Genomic DNA, 14,131 nt, shown 5'->3' on the forward strand with positions numbered 1-14,131 from the left:
TGAAAAGCAAAGGTCTGCTGATGATGAGTCTGTTTTCCTCTGTGGCCTTGGCTGGACCACTTTCTCCTTGGCAGCAGGTGTGCAGCAACGCCTGGTCCTCGAATCAAGACCCTGGCGGCGCTCCCTGCCTCTTTGACTTATGGGGCGGTGACAAAGCCAGAGAGCTGGCCCGAGGCAGCCGCGGCTCATTGATTTGTCTGAGAGGCTGTTGCCTTTTGAAATCAGACAGGAAGGAGGGTTGAGGTGGAGCCCGGTACAGGAAGAGGTGAAGAGCCCTAGCTGCCGTGACAGCGGTGGGTGCTGGGGATGGTAGGGGCTGGCGGGTAGCGTCCCTGCTGCCCTGCGTGGTCTGTGCTTCCTGATCCCTTCAGACAGGGCTTCATTCCTGCTCTGGACAGATCCTGAGGGCTCGGAGCCCAGCTGACCGGCCACAGAGACTCCCAGGACATCTCCACCGCCACCCAGCTGCCTGTGTCCACTGGAGCAGGGCTGAGCCAAGGAGCGCGGGGATGGAGCCCCCCGGGGCCCCTAATCCTGGCATCCCTGTGCCAACGAGGTCTGAGAGGTAAGTCGAGTCCAGGCTGCCTCCGTGCAGGACGGGGGAGGAAGAGGAGACAGCTGACAGGAAGGACATGGCTTTTAAGGCCTGAGCCACTCGGGGGAAGGGTGGCTGGGGCGACTCCAGGAAGGTGTTCCCGTGGGTGCCGGGAGCTGCTGGGCAGGACTAGTTCACGGTGTGGAATAAACAAACGTGCCCAAGGACGGCCCACAATGGGCCAAGGGACAGAGCCCAGCTCCCCAGGTGCCAGTGATGGGATAGGAGGAGCAGGAAGTCGCTGGAAAGAGCTGCAGGCAGGCAGAAGTGATGTTGAGCAGTGCAGCCAGTGGTTAAACTTGGAATCAGCAGAGCTGGGCACCTTTCCTGGCATCCCCTTTCTACCCATAAGATGGAAGTGACAATACCAGCCCTGCCTCAGGGTCCTGAGGGCCAAGAGAGGCGGTGCAGGCGGGGTAGGGTCCAGCACCCAGTGCCTACTCCATAAAATGCCACCCTTGTGTTGGGTGAGCAGCCCCCAGGGGCCCCTCCCAGCCACACCTCAGATGAAGACGGAGGCTTATCATTCTGAGAGGTAACCACGGAGGCCTTCTCAGAAGAGGTGCCGCTGAGGTGGGCCAGGAGTGGCTGTTGGCTGTGGCCTCCTCCCCTATGGCCAGGCTCCTGGGGCCCCACAGTTCCTCCTGATCCCCTCAGTGGCTGTGCGTGCTTTCCCCGAGCCTAGGGGCTCACTCTTGGCCATTACAGGCCACTCTGCAGCTGGCTCCCAGGTGGGGGTGCAGGCTGGGCACACCTCCTCTGTCCCAGGGGCACTGGGATCCCCAGGGTTGTGCCTGTCCCCGTCCTCCCACTAGGGCTCCAGGGGCCAGTGCAGTTGGGAGAGCTGTGTCCTGCAGCAAAGGCACTGCTTCCTCCCTCCTCTGGGAAAGGCTGTTTGGTCTCAAGTGGTCAGCGGCCATGGTCCTGGAGCCACCTCAAGGGGGCTGAGAATTGAATTCTCCAGCCCTGGGGGGCAGGGCGAGGGCAGGGAGTCAGGAGAGAGGAGCATCCAAGAGGCAGTGGCCTGAGATACAGGCAGCCCAGGTGGGAGGTCAGCACTGCTGGGCCCCCTACAGTCACCAGGGCCAGTGGGCAGAGCAGAGGCCAGCTGTTCATGCACAAGCCAAGCAGACAGCTAGGACTGAGGGAAGTGTAGGACAAGATGGGACTCGCTGGCAGAGACAATGAGTAAACTGGGACCTGGGTCTTCTCAGAGATGAGGCAGAAGCCCAGTTGTTGAGCCTGAGGGACGGGGTCTGAGCAACACCAACGGCAGGGAACACAGGTCCTTCGCTGCACCCTGCCCCACGGATGAAGCTCCGGAGGACACATGGGAGTAGGGAGGCCCTGTAGCAGGGAGGTGTCTGTGGTCCCCCTATCGTCCATCTGGCCTCGCCCTGCCCACTGCAGGTCAGAACCTCTGCAGACTGACTGACCTCTGGCTTTCGGAACCCCCAGGTGACCCAAGCCCCCCCACTCTCAGTCTTCCCCTCTTTAATCTGGGCTCACAGGGCCTCCTGCCACTCTCAAAGGAGACTGTCTGCACTGGGCAGAGTCTACCTGATTGTCCCCGGTGGTGCGTGTGGCCACCAGACCTCACCCCGCTCACAGGCCTGTGGTAGGTTCCACCCTGCAGGGGTAGTGTCTGGGGCTGCATGCAGGGCCTGTCCACACAGGTGGCCAGGTAGCCACCCCACTGGGGGAGATCTCTCATCAGCCTCTGATGCTGGCCTTGAGAGGTCATGGGAATGGGGTGCTTCCTGGTGCAGCTGCTGGGGTCTTCTCTGTCCTTGTGGGGACAAGGTGTCCAAAGGTGAAGGCCAGCTTGGGGAGGGGGGTCTTATCTGAGTGGGGCTTGAGTAAGGGTACCCGATAAAATACAGGACACCCAGTTAAATTTGGATTTCAGATAAACAATGAGGTGTTTTTTAAGTATTATAAGGGATATACTTATACTAAAAGAATTGTTTGTTGTTTAACTGAAATTCAAATTTCAGTGGGTGTCCTGTATCTTAATTTGCTAAATCTGGCAACCCTAGGCCCAAGGTCAGCAGGGCAAGAAAGATGGGTGTCTGATCAGGAGAGAGTGTTGACCCTCAACACTGAGAAGCTAATGGGACCGCAGAGGCGAGGGAGCTTGCCCCTCCCCCCTCCCCAGGCACACGCAGGCCCTGCCTCTTCCTCCTTTTGTCACTTTCCCAGCCTCTCTCTGGTCCAGTGGTTCTCAACTCTGGTTGCTCATTAGAATCACCTGGGTAGCTTTAAAATCTATCCATGTTGGGGCTCTACCCGAGACCAATTAAATCTCTGGGTGGTTGGGCTGAGCAGTGGCTTTTTAAAAATAGTGCTCCACAGAACGACCATATGATCCAGCAATTCCACTTCTGGATATATAGGCCCCAAAGAATTGAAAGCAGGGACTCGAGGAGCACCTGACCCTCGGGCATGGTGGTGGTGAGGGTCAGGGAATGCTCCTGGAAGATTAGTATCTGGAATGATCCCAGGAGATAAACCAAGAAACCCAGAAGAGAAGAAAGGGATCAAGATGGAGGGAATCAAGAGGCTTTCTGTTTCCAGTTTTGGTATTGCTGGGCAGTGTGAGCAAGATGGGTTAGCTTTATTCCTTCCTTTGAATGAATCAGAAAAAAAAAAAAAAGACATCAGGGACTCGAACAGATATTTGTATATCCATGTTCATAGTAGCATTATTCACATGAGCCAAAATGTGGAAACAAGCCAACTGTCCATTGATGGATGAATGAATAAACAAAATGTGGTCTATCCGTAAAATGGAATATTATTCAGCCTTAAAAAGGAATGTAATTCTGATACACGTTACAACATAGATGAACCTGGAAAACATTATGCTCCGTGCAAGAGGCCAGACGCAAAAGGACAAATACTATATGATTCCACTTATCTGAGGTACCTGGAATAGTCAAATTCATAGAGACAGAAAGTAGAAGGGTGGTTACTAGGGGCTGGGGAAGGGGGAATGGAGAGTTAGTGTTTAATGAGTACAGAGTTTCCATTTGGGAGGATGAAAAAGTTCTGGAGATGGATGGTGGTAACGGCTGCACAACATTGTTAATGTACTTAATGTCCCTGAATTGTACACTTAAAAATGGTTAAAATGGTAAATTTTATGTTATGCATATTTTACCACAATAAAAAAACTAAATTAAAGAAAATAGCGCTCCAGGCAATGTCCTGCCAGAGCTGAGAAGCACTGAGCCTGGCCCTTCTTCAACGTGGTCCCCTTGTCCTCCTGGCCACCACCTCACCCCCGGCAGCAGCACAGTTTTCACCTGGTGGTGCACCTGGACATCCAACGAGAGGAGGCTGTGTCCACCCTGGGCCGTGCCCTGACCTCACTCTGTCAGAGAGCAGGACAGAGACCTTGGTGTCTTGGCCCCATGCACTAAGAGGTCATAGTAGCATTGCTTCATTTTGGTTTACGTGCATTTGAATTTTTAGATAGCTGCTAGCATAGCTTTTTTTAAATTGAGGTATAACTTATAGTAAAGTGTGCTCAATGGATTTTTATATATGTATACACCTGTATGTTCACCATCCAGATCAATATATAGAAGTTTCCAGCACCCTACAAGGCTCCCTCATGCCCCTGTCCACTCAGAACCACCCCCAAAGGTAACCACTATTTTGACTTCTGTTATTTCAGATTGTTTGGGCCTGACTTGAAACTCCCCATAAATGGAATCACAGAGTATGTTCTCTTTGGTGTCAGACTTCTTTCATTCAACATGTCTGTGAGAGTCAGCCATGCTGTTGAGTATGTCAGTAGTTTATTCTTTTTCTTACTATGTAGGATTTAATTGTATGAACAAACAAACAAAAATCACATTCTATTATTGATGGACATTAATTGTTTCTACTTTTTTGGACATTATGAATAAAGCTGCTATGAACATACTGGTACTGTGTTTTGGCGAACATAAACACTTGTTTCTGTCGGGTATATACCCAGGAGGAGAATTGCTGGGTCACAGAAATATGCATATTTAGCCGTATTACTACCATTTTTCCAAAGTGATTTTTTTTTTTTTTGTGAGGAACATCAGCCCTGAGCTAACATCCGTGCTAATCCTCCTCTTTTTTTGCTGAGGAAGACTGGCTCTGAGCTAACATCTATTGCCAATCCTCCTCCTTTTTTTTCCCCCAAAGCCCCAGTAGATAGTTGTATGTCATAGTTGCACATCCTTCTAGTTGCTGTATGTGGGACGCAGCCTCAGCATGGCCGGAGAAGCAGTGCGTCGGTGCACGCCGGGGATCCGAACCCAGGCCGCCAGTAGCGGAGCGCGCGCACTTAACCGCTAAGCCACCAGGCCGGCCCCTCCAAAGTGATTTTAATTTGCATTTCTATAATGACTAATGATACTCTCTTTTGTGATGTGTCTTCAATTTTTTGGCTCACTTTTTAATTGGGCTGTCTTTTTCTTACTGATTTATACATGTTTGGGACATCTGCTAGTCAGTGGTTTGTTTTTTCACCCTTTTAATGCCGTCTTCTAATGAACAGACATTCCTAATTTTAATGAATCCCAATAAATCATTCTTTTCTTTCATGCTTACTGCTTTTTGTGTTCCACTTAGTCTTTACCTAGCCCAAGTTCATAAGGATATTCTCCTGTATTTTTTCTAAAGGCTTGATTGTGTTAGCATTCACATTTAGATCTATGATCCAGCTTGAATTAATTTTTGTGTGTGGTGTGAGGCAGGGGTCAAGATTCATTTTTCCCATGTGAATATCCCATTAGCCAGCACAATTGAATGCAAAGCCCATCCTTTCCCTACTGAATTGCAGTGAAGCTCTTGTTGTAAATCAGGTGACCACATATGTGTGGGTCTGTTTCTAGGCCCTCCGTTCTATTGCATTGGTCTATTTGTCTGCCCTTGTGCCAATACCTATAGCTCTATACTAAGTCTTGAGTAGTGTAAGTCCTCCAGCTTTGTTCTTCTTTTTCAAAATTATTTTGGCCATTCAGGGTCTTTTACATTTTACATATATGTTTTAGAATTGGCTTGCCAATTTCCACCCTCCCTTTCCCCCAAAAAAAGCCTGTTGGGATTTTGATTGGGATGTCATTCAATCTATAGATCAATTTGGAAAGAATTGACATCTTAATAATATTGAGTCTTCCAATGCATAAACCTGGTAAATCCCTCCTTTGGGTTTTCTTTAATTTCTTATAGTAATGTTTTATAGTTTTCAGTGTAGAGGTCTTGCAAATTTTTTGCTAGATTTATTCCTAGATATTTGACATTTTAAATGGTATTTTAAAATTTTACTTTTGATTTAATTGTTGCTAGTAAGTAGAAATATAACGGATCTTTTTATGTATTGATCTCGTGTCCAGAAACCTTGCTAAGTTCACCTATTAGTTCTAATAGTTTGAGTGTAGATTTTCAATGTATACAATCATGTTAACTGTGAAGAGTAACAGTTTTATTTTTTCCTTTTCCAATGTTGATACCTTTTATTTCTTTCATTTGCCCTATTGCACTGGCACCTAATTAAAAAAAAAGACAAAAACAAAAACCATCAACCAGAAGAGGTTACCCCTGGGGCATGGAAGTGAGGTATATACTTTACCTACTTTTGTATTATTTAAATGTCTTTAATGAGCACATATTACGTTTGTAATTCTGTAAGCAATCTTTTAAATGAGGTGGGGAAGCAATATATGTTTTTAGCAAAATCTAAGCAATTGAAATTCACAAAATAAGAAACAATTCCTTAATCCCACTATCATATATTTCCAGCTTTTCTATAGCCAGACAAAAATGGTATTCTATACCAGAAAAAAAAAAGTATCCTATCATAATTCTCCTCTGTATCTTGATTTTTTCTCACATAAAAATACATTGTAAAACATCCAGGAAACTCAATAGACTCCAAGTAAGATTAACTCAAAGAGACCCAACCAAGACACACTATAATCAAACTTTCAAAAGACAAAGCCAAAAAGAGAATCTTGAAATCAGCAGGAGAGAAGCAAATCATCACTTATAAGGGATCCTCAATAAGATTATCAGCAGACCTCATCAGAAACTTTGGAGGCCAGAAAGCAGTAGGTTGGTATATTCAAAGTGTTCAAAGAAAAAAACCTCTCAACTAAGAGTCCTATATCATGCAAAACTGTCCTTTATAAGTAAGGTAGAGGGGCCGGCTCAGTGGCATAGCAGTTAAGTGCGTGCGTTCCGCTGCTGGCAGCCTGGGTTCGGATCCCAGGCGTGCACCGATGCACTGCTTGTCAGGCCGTGCTGTGGTGGCATCCCATATAAAGTGGAGGAAGATGGGCACAGATGTTAGCCCAGGGCCAGTCTTCCTCAGCAAAAAGAGGAATATTGGCATGGATGTTAGCTCAGGGCTGATCTTCCTCACACACACACAAAAAGTAAGGTAGAAATTAAGACATTCCCAGATAAACAAAAGCTGAGGGAGTTTGTGACCACTAGACCTGACCTGTAAGAAATGCTCACAGGAGTCCTGCAGGGTGAAATGAAAGGACACTAGACAGTAGTAATTGAAAGCCAGATGAAGAAATAAAGATCTCAATAAAAGTAAATACATGGGCAATTATAAACACTAGTACTATTGTAGCAATGTTTTGTAACTGCACTTTTTGTTTTCTACATGATTTCAGAGACTAATACATTTAAAAGGAAAATAAACAATTATTAGTGTACAAGTTAATATTACTGTAACTTTGGTTTGTAACTCCAAATATTGTTTTCTACATAATTTAGGACTAACAAGTTAAAAAAATCATAAGTTTATATTTTGGAGCACACAATGTATAAAGATGTAATACTGGGAGATCAACAACTGAAAGGGGTGGTGATGGAGCTGTAAAGGAGAAAAGTTTTTATGTGTTATTGAAGTTAAGCTGGTATAAATTGAAATTAGTGTTATAACTTTAGGATGTTAAATGTAATCCCATGGTAAACTCAAAGAAAATAGCTATAATATATACACAAAAGGAAATGAGAAGAGAATTTAAACATTTCACTACAAAAAATCAACTAAACACAAAAGAGGAAAGTAACGCAAGAAATGAGAAAAAAAAACTGTAAGGCCTAAAGAAAACAAATAGCTCAATGACAGAAGTAAGTTCCTCCTTATCAGTAATTACTTTATATATATATTTATTTTTGCTGAGGAAGATTAGCACTGAGCTAAAATCTGTTGCTGATCTTCCTCGTTTTTGTTTTTGTTTTGCTTGAGGAAGATTAGCCCTGAGGTAACATCTGTGCCAGTCTTCCTCTACTTTATATGTGGGTCACCACCACAGCATGGCTGAGGAGTGATGTAGGTCCACACCCAGGATCCGAATCCAGGAACCTGGGCTGCTGAAGTGGAACATGTGGAACTTAATCACTACACCACGGGGCCAGATCTGTCAGTAATTACTTTAAATGTAAATGGATTAAACTCTCCAATCAAAAGACAGACATTGGCAGAATGGATAAAAACACATGATCCAAATGTATGCTGTCTACAACAGACTTAGTTGAGATCCAAACACACAAATAGGTTGAAAGTAAAAGGGTAGAAAAAGATATTCCATGAAAATAGTAACCAAAAGAGAGCAGGGGTGGCTATACTGATACCAGATAAAACAGACTTTAAATCAAAAAAAGGTTACAAGAGACAAAGATGGACATTAAATATTAATAAAAGGTTCAAAACAGCAAGAAGACACAATAATTATAAACATTATGCACCTATCGACAGACCATTAAAATATATGAAGCAAAAACTGACAGAATTGAAGGGAGAAATAGACAGGTCTACAGTAATAGTTGGAGACTTCAATACCCCACTCACACTAATGGATAGAACAAACAGACAGAAGACAAATAAGGAAGTAGAAGACTTAACACAATAAACCAACTAGATCTAACAGTCGTACACACAACACTCTACCCAACAGTAACAGAATACACATTCTTCTCAAGTGCACACAGAACATTTTCCAGGACAGATCATACGTTAGGCCACAAATTAAGTTTTAATATATTTTAAAACATAGATATCATACAAAGTATCTTCTCCAACCACAACCAGATGGAGTTAGAAATCAATAACAAAAGGAAAACTGGAAAATACACAAAATTGTGGAAATTAAACAACACACTTTTAAATAACTAATGAGTTAAAGAATAAATCACAAGGGAAATTAGAAAATACTCAGAGATGAATGAAAATGAAAACACAACATACCAAACTTATGGGACACAGTGAAAGCAGTGCTAAGGCGGAGATTGATAGCTATAAACACTTAATTTAAAAAACAAGAAAGATCTCAAATGAACAACCTAACTTTACAACTTAAGAAACTAGAAAAAGAAGAACAAACGAAACCCAAAGCTAGCAGAAGGAAGGAAATAATAAAGATTAGGGATAAACAAAATAGAGAACAGAAAAACAATAAAGGAAAATCAATGACACCAAAAGTTGGTTCTTCAAAAAGATCAACAAAATTTACAAGCCTTTAGCTAGATGGACTAAGAAAAAAGAGAGAAGACTCAAATTACTAAAATCAGCAATGAAAGTGGGAAAATTACTACCCATTCTACAGAAATAAAAAGGATTACAAGAAAGTACTATGAACAACTACATGCCAACAAATTCAATAACCTAGTTGAAATGGACAAATTCCTAGAAACACAAAACCTACTAAAACTAAATCACAAAGAAATAGAAAATCTGAATAGATCTATAACTGGTAAGGAGACCTATAAGTAAGGAGTAATCAATAATCAAAAATCTCACAAGAAAGAAAAGCCCCGGACCTGATGGCTTCACTAATGAATTCTACCAATCATTTAAAGAAGAAGTAACACCAATCCTTCTTAAACTTTTCCAAAAAACTAAAGCGAAGGGAACACTTTCTAACTCATTCTACGAGGCCAGCATTATCCTGATACCAAAGCCAAAGACAATACAAGAAAAGAAAACTGCAGACCAATATACCTTATTAACATTGATGCAAAAATCCTCGACAGAAACCTACTGGAATTTATTCCTGGAATGCAAGGATGGTTCAACACAGGAAAATTGATCAATGTAATATGCCACATCAACAGAATGAAGGGAAAAAAATGATCATTTCAATTGATGCAGAAAAAGTATTTGACAAAATTAAACTCCCTTTCATGAGAAAAACACTCAACAAACTAGGAATAGAAAGAATCTACCTCCACATAATAAAAGCCATATATGAAAAAGCCACAGCGATAATCATACTCCATGATGAAAGACTGAAAGCGTTTCCTCTAGGATGAGCAACAAAGTAAGGATGCCTGCTTTCACCGTTTCTATTCAACATAGTACAGTCAGCCCTCCTATCCACGGGTTCTGCACCTACAGATTCAACCACCCATGGATGGAAAGGCCTACGATGGTTGTGTCTGTACTGAACATGTATAGACTTTTTTTTCCTTGTCATTATTCCCTAAACAATGCAGTATAACAACTATTTACATTGAATTTACATTTATTAAGTATTATAAGTAATCTAGAGATGATTTAAAGTATACAGGGGAATGTGCATAGGTTATATGCAAATACTATGCCATATTATATAAAAGACTTGAGAATCCCAGGATTTTGGTATCTGCAGGGGGTCCTGGAACCAATCCCCTGTGCCTACCGAGGGACAACTGTACTGGAAGTTCTAGCCAGAGCCATTAGGCAAGAAAAAGACATAAAAGGCATTGAAACTGGAGAGGAAGAAATAAAATTATCTCTGCTTGCAGACTATAGGATCTTTTATGTAGAAGCCACTAAAGATTCCACAAAACAATTGTTAGAACTAATAAATGAATCCAGAAGGATACAAAATCTGTTGCATTTCTATACGTGAACAATGAACAACCTGAAAAGGAAATTACAAAAACAATTCAATTCACAATAGCATCAAAAAGAATAAAATGCTTATGAATTAACTTAACCAAGGAGGTAAAAGACTTGTACAATGAAAACTACAAAACATTGCTGAAAGAAATTAAATAAGACATAAATAAATGGAAACATATCCCATGCTCATGAACTAGAAGACATAATATTGTTAAAATGTCAATACTGCCCAAAGCTATCTACAGATTCAATGCAATCCCTATCAAAATCTCAAGGACATTGTTTTGCAGAAATAGAAAAACCCATCCTAAAATTCCTATGGAATCTCAAGGCACCCTAAATAGCCAAAACAATCTTTTTTTAAAAAAAAATTATTTTATTGAGGTCATATTGGCTTATAACATTGGGTAAATTTCAAGTGTACATTATTATTTATCAGTTTCTGTATAGACTGCATCGTGTTCACCACCAATAGTCTAGTTTTTATCCATCACCATACATATGTGCCCCGTTCCCCCTTTTGCCCTTCCCCACCTCCTTCCCCTCTGGTAACCACTAATATGTTCTCCCTATCCATGTGTTTGTTTATCTTCCACATACAAGTCAAATCATACGGTGTTTGTCTTTCTCTGTCTGGCTTATTTCTCTTAGCATAATACCCTCGAGGTCCATCCATGTTGTCCCAAATGGCACGATTTTGGCTGATTTACTGAGTAGTATTCCACTGTATGTATTTACCACATCTTCTTTATCCATTCATTCATTGATGGGCATTTGGGATGCTTCCACATCTTGGCTATTGTGAATAATTCTGCAATGAACATAGGGATGCATAAATCTCTTTGAATTGTTGATTTCATGTTCTTTGCATAAATACCCAGTAGTGAGATCGCTGGATCATATGGTATATCTATTTTTAATTTTTCGAGAAATCTCCATACTGTTTTCCATAGTGGCTGCACCAGTTTTCATTCCCACCAGCAGTGTATGAGGGTTCCCTTTTCTCCACATCCTCTCCAACATTTGTTATTTTTTTGTCTTGTTAATTATAGCCATTCTGACAGGTATAAGGTGATATCTCACTATAGTTTTGATTTGCATTTCCCTAATTATTAGTGATATTGAACATCTTTTCATGTGCCTGCCTGGCCATCTGTATATCTTCTTTGGAAAAATGTCTGTTCATATCCTCTGCCCACTTTTTGATCGGGTTGTTTGTTTTCTTGTTGAGTTGTGTGAGTTTTTTATATATTTTGGAAATTAACCTCTTGTCGGATATACGATTTGCAAGCATTTTCTCCCAGTTGGTGGGTTGTCTTTTCATTTTGCTCATGGTTTCCTTTGCCTTGCAGAAGCTTTTTAGTCTGATGTAGTCCCATTTGTTTATTTTTTCTTTTGTTTCCCTTGCCTGAGAAGACACAGTATTCGAAAAGATACTGCTAAGACCCATGTCAAAGAGTGTACTGCCTATATTTTCTTCTAGGAGTTTTATGGTTTCAGGTCTTACATTCAAGTCTTTAATGCATTTTGAGTTAATTTTTATGTATAGTGTAAGATAATGGTCTACTTTCATTGTTTTGCCTGTGGCTGTCCAGTTTTCCCTGCACCATTTATTGAAGAGACTTTCCTTTCTCCATTGTGTGTTCTTGGCTCCTTTGTTGAAGATTAGCTGTCCATAGATGTGTGGTTTTATTTCTGGGCTTTCAATTCCGTTCCATTGATCTGTGTGTCTGTTTTTGTACCAGTACTATGCTGTTTTGATTACTATAGCTTTGTAGTATATTTTGAAGTCAGAGATTGTGATACCTCCAGCTTTGTTCTTTTTTCTGAGGATTGGTTTGGCTATTGGGGATCTTTTGTTGTTCCTAGCCAAAACAATCTTGAAAAAGAAGAATAAAATTGGAGGGCTCACACTTCTTAATTCCAAAACTTACTACAAAGCTACAGTAATCAAAACAGTATGATATTGGCATAAAGACAGACATATAGACAATGGAATAGAGTAGAGAGCCCAGAAACAAACCCTCACATATGTGGTCAAATGATTTTTGACAAGGGCATAAAGACCATTAACCAAGGAAAGGACAGTCTTTTCAACAAATGGTGCTGTGAAAACTGGATATCCATAGGCAAAAGAATGAAGTTGGACCCTTACCTAAGACCATATACGAAAATTAACTCAAAGTGGATCAAGGACCTACATGGAAGACCTAAAACAATAAAACTCTTAGAAGAAAACATAGGACAAAGCTTCATGACATTGGATTTAGCAATGATTTCTTGAATATGACACCAAAGGCACAGGTAAAAAAAGAAAAAATAGACAAATTGGACTTTATTAAACTAAACAATTTGTGTATCAAAAGACACTAACCACAGAGTAAAAAGGCAACCCACAGGAGGGGAGAAAATATTTGCAAATCATATATCTGATAAGGGATTAATATTTAGAATGTATAGAGAACTCCTAAAACTCAACAACAACAAAAAGCAAACAACCTGATTAAAAATGGGCAAAGTATTTGAATAGATATTTCTCCAAAGAAGATATACAAATGCCCAATAAGTATGTAACTCAACATCACTAATCATTAGGGAAATGCAAATCAGGACTACAATGAGATGCTATCTCCCACCCATTAGTATGGATACTATCAAAAAATCAGAAAACAGCAAGTAGTGGCAAGAATGTGGAGAAATTGGAACACTTGTGCACTGTTGATGGGAATGTAAAATGGTAAAGCCGCCATGCAAACCAGTGTGGCAGTTTCTCAAAAAACTAAAAATGGAATTACCACATGACCCAGCAATTCCGCTTCTGGGTATATACCCAAAAGAATTAAAAGTAAGGTCTCAAAGAGATATTTGTACACCCATGTTCATAGCAGCATTATTCACAATAGCTAAAACATAAAAGCAATCCAAGTATCCACTGACAGGTGAATGGATAAGCAAAATGTGGTATATACATACAATGGAATATTATTCAGCCATAAAAGGGAATGAAATTCTGATACATGTTACAACATAGACGAACCTGGAAAACATTATGCTCAGTGAAAGAGGCCAGACACAAAAGGAAAAATACTGTATGATTCCACTTGTATGAAGTACTTAGAGTAGTCAAAATCATAAAGACGGAAAGTACAATGGTGGTTGCCAGGGCTGGGCTGAGGGGAGAATGGGCAGTTGGTTTTTTAATAGGTCTAAAGTCTCAGTTTTACAAGAAGAAAAGAGTTATGGGGATGATGGTGGTGATGGTTGCACAACAACATGAATGTATTTAATACCACTGAACTGTACACTTAAAAATGGTTAAGATAGTAAATATGTTATGTGTGTTTTACCACAATTTTTAAAAAGTAAAAAAAAAAATTATAGATCCTGTATGATTCTATTTATATGAAATTCTAGAAAAGGCAAAACTAAACTATAGTGAAAAAAATCAGACCAATGGCTTAGGGCCTGAGGGGTATGGTTGGGATAGACTGCAAAAGGGCATGAAGGAACAATTTTTTGGAGAAAGAAATGTTCAATATCTTAATTGTGGTAGTTGTTATATGGGGGTATACATTTGTCAGAACTCATCTAACTGTACACTTGAAATGGGTGCATTTTATTGTGTATAAATTATATCCCAAAAAAGTGAT

General features: G+C 41.1%; 1 protein-coding gene across 1 annotated transcript in view; it reads left to right on the plus strand.

The window, feature by feature from the left end:
* The first annotated feature begins 307 nt into the window (after nucleotides 1-307).
* The window catches only part of NLRC3 (NLR family CARD domain containing 3), a 37,042-nt gene continuing 23,218 nt past the window's right edge, over nucleotides 308-14,131 (plus strand). Inside the window, exon 1 of the mRNA XM_058570200.1 lies at nucleotides 308-565. The gene's annotated coding sequence lies outside the window, so the exon portion shown is untranslated. The remainder of the gene's footprint in view (nucleotides 566-14,131) is intronic.

The sequence above is a fragment of the Diceros bicornis genome, chromosome 26, assembly GCF_020826845.1.
Source record: "Diceros bicornis minor isolate mBicDic1 chromosome 26, mDicBic1.mat.cur, whole genome shotgun sequence".
In the NCBI taxonomy this organism is placed as follows: domain Eukaryota; kingdom Metazoa; phylum Chordata; class Mammalia; order Perissodactyla; family Rhinocerotidae; genus Diceros; species Diceros bicornis.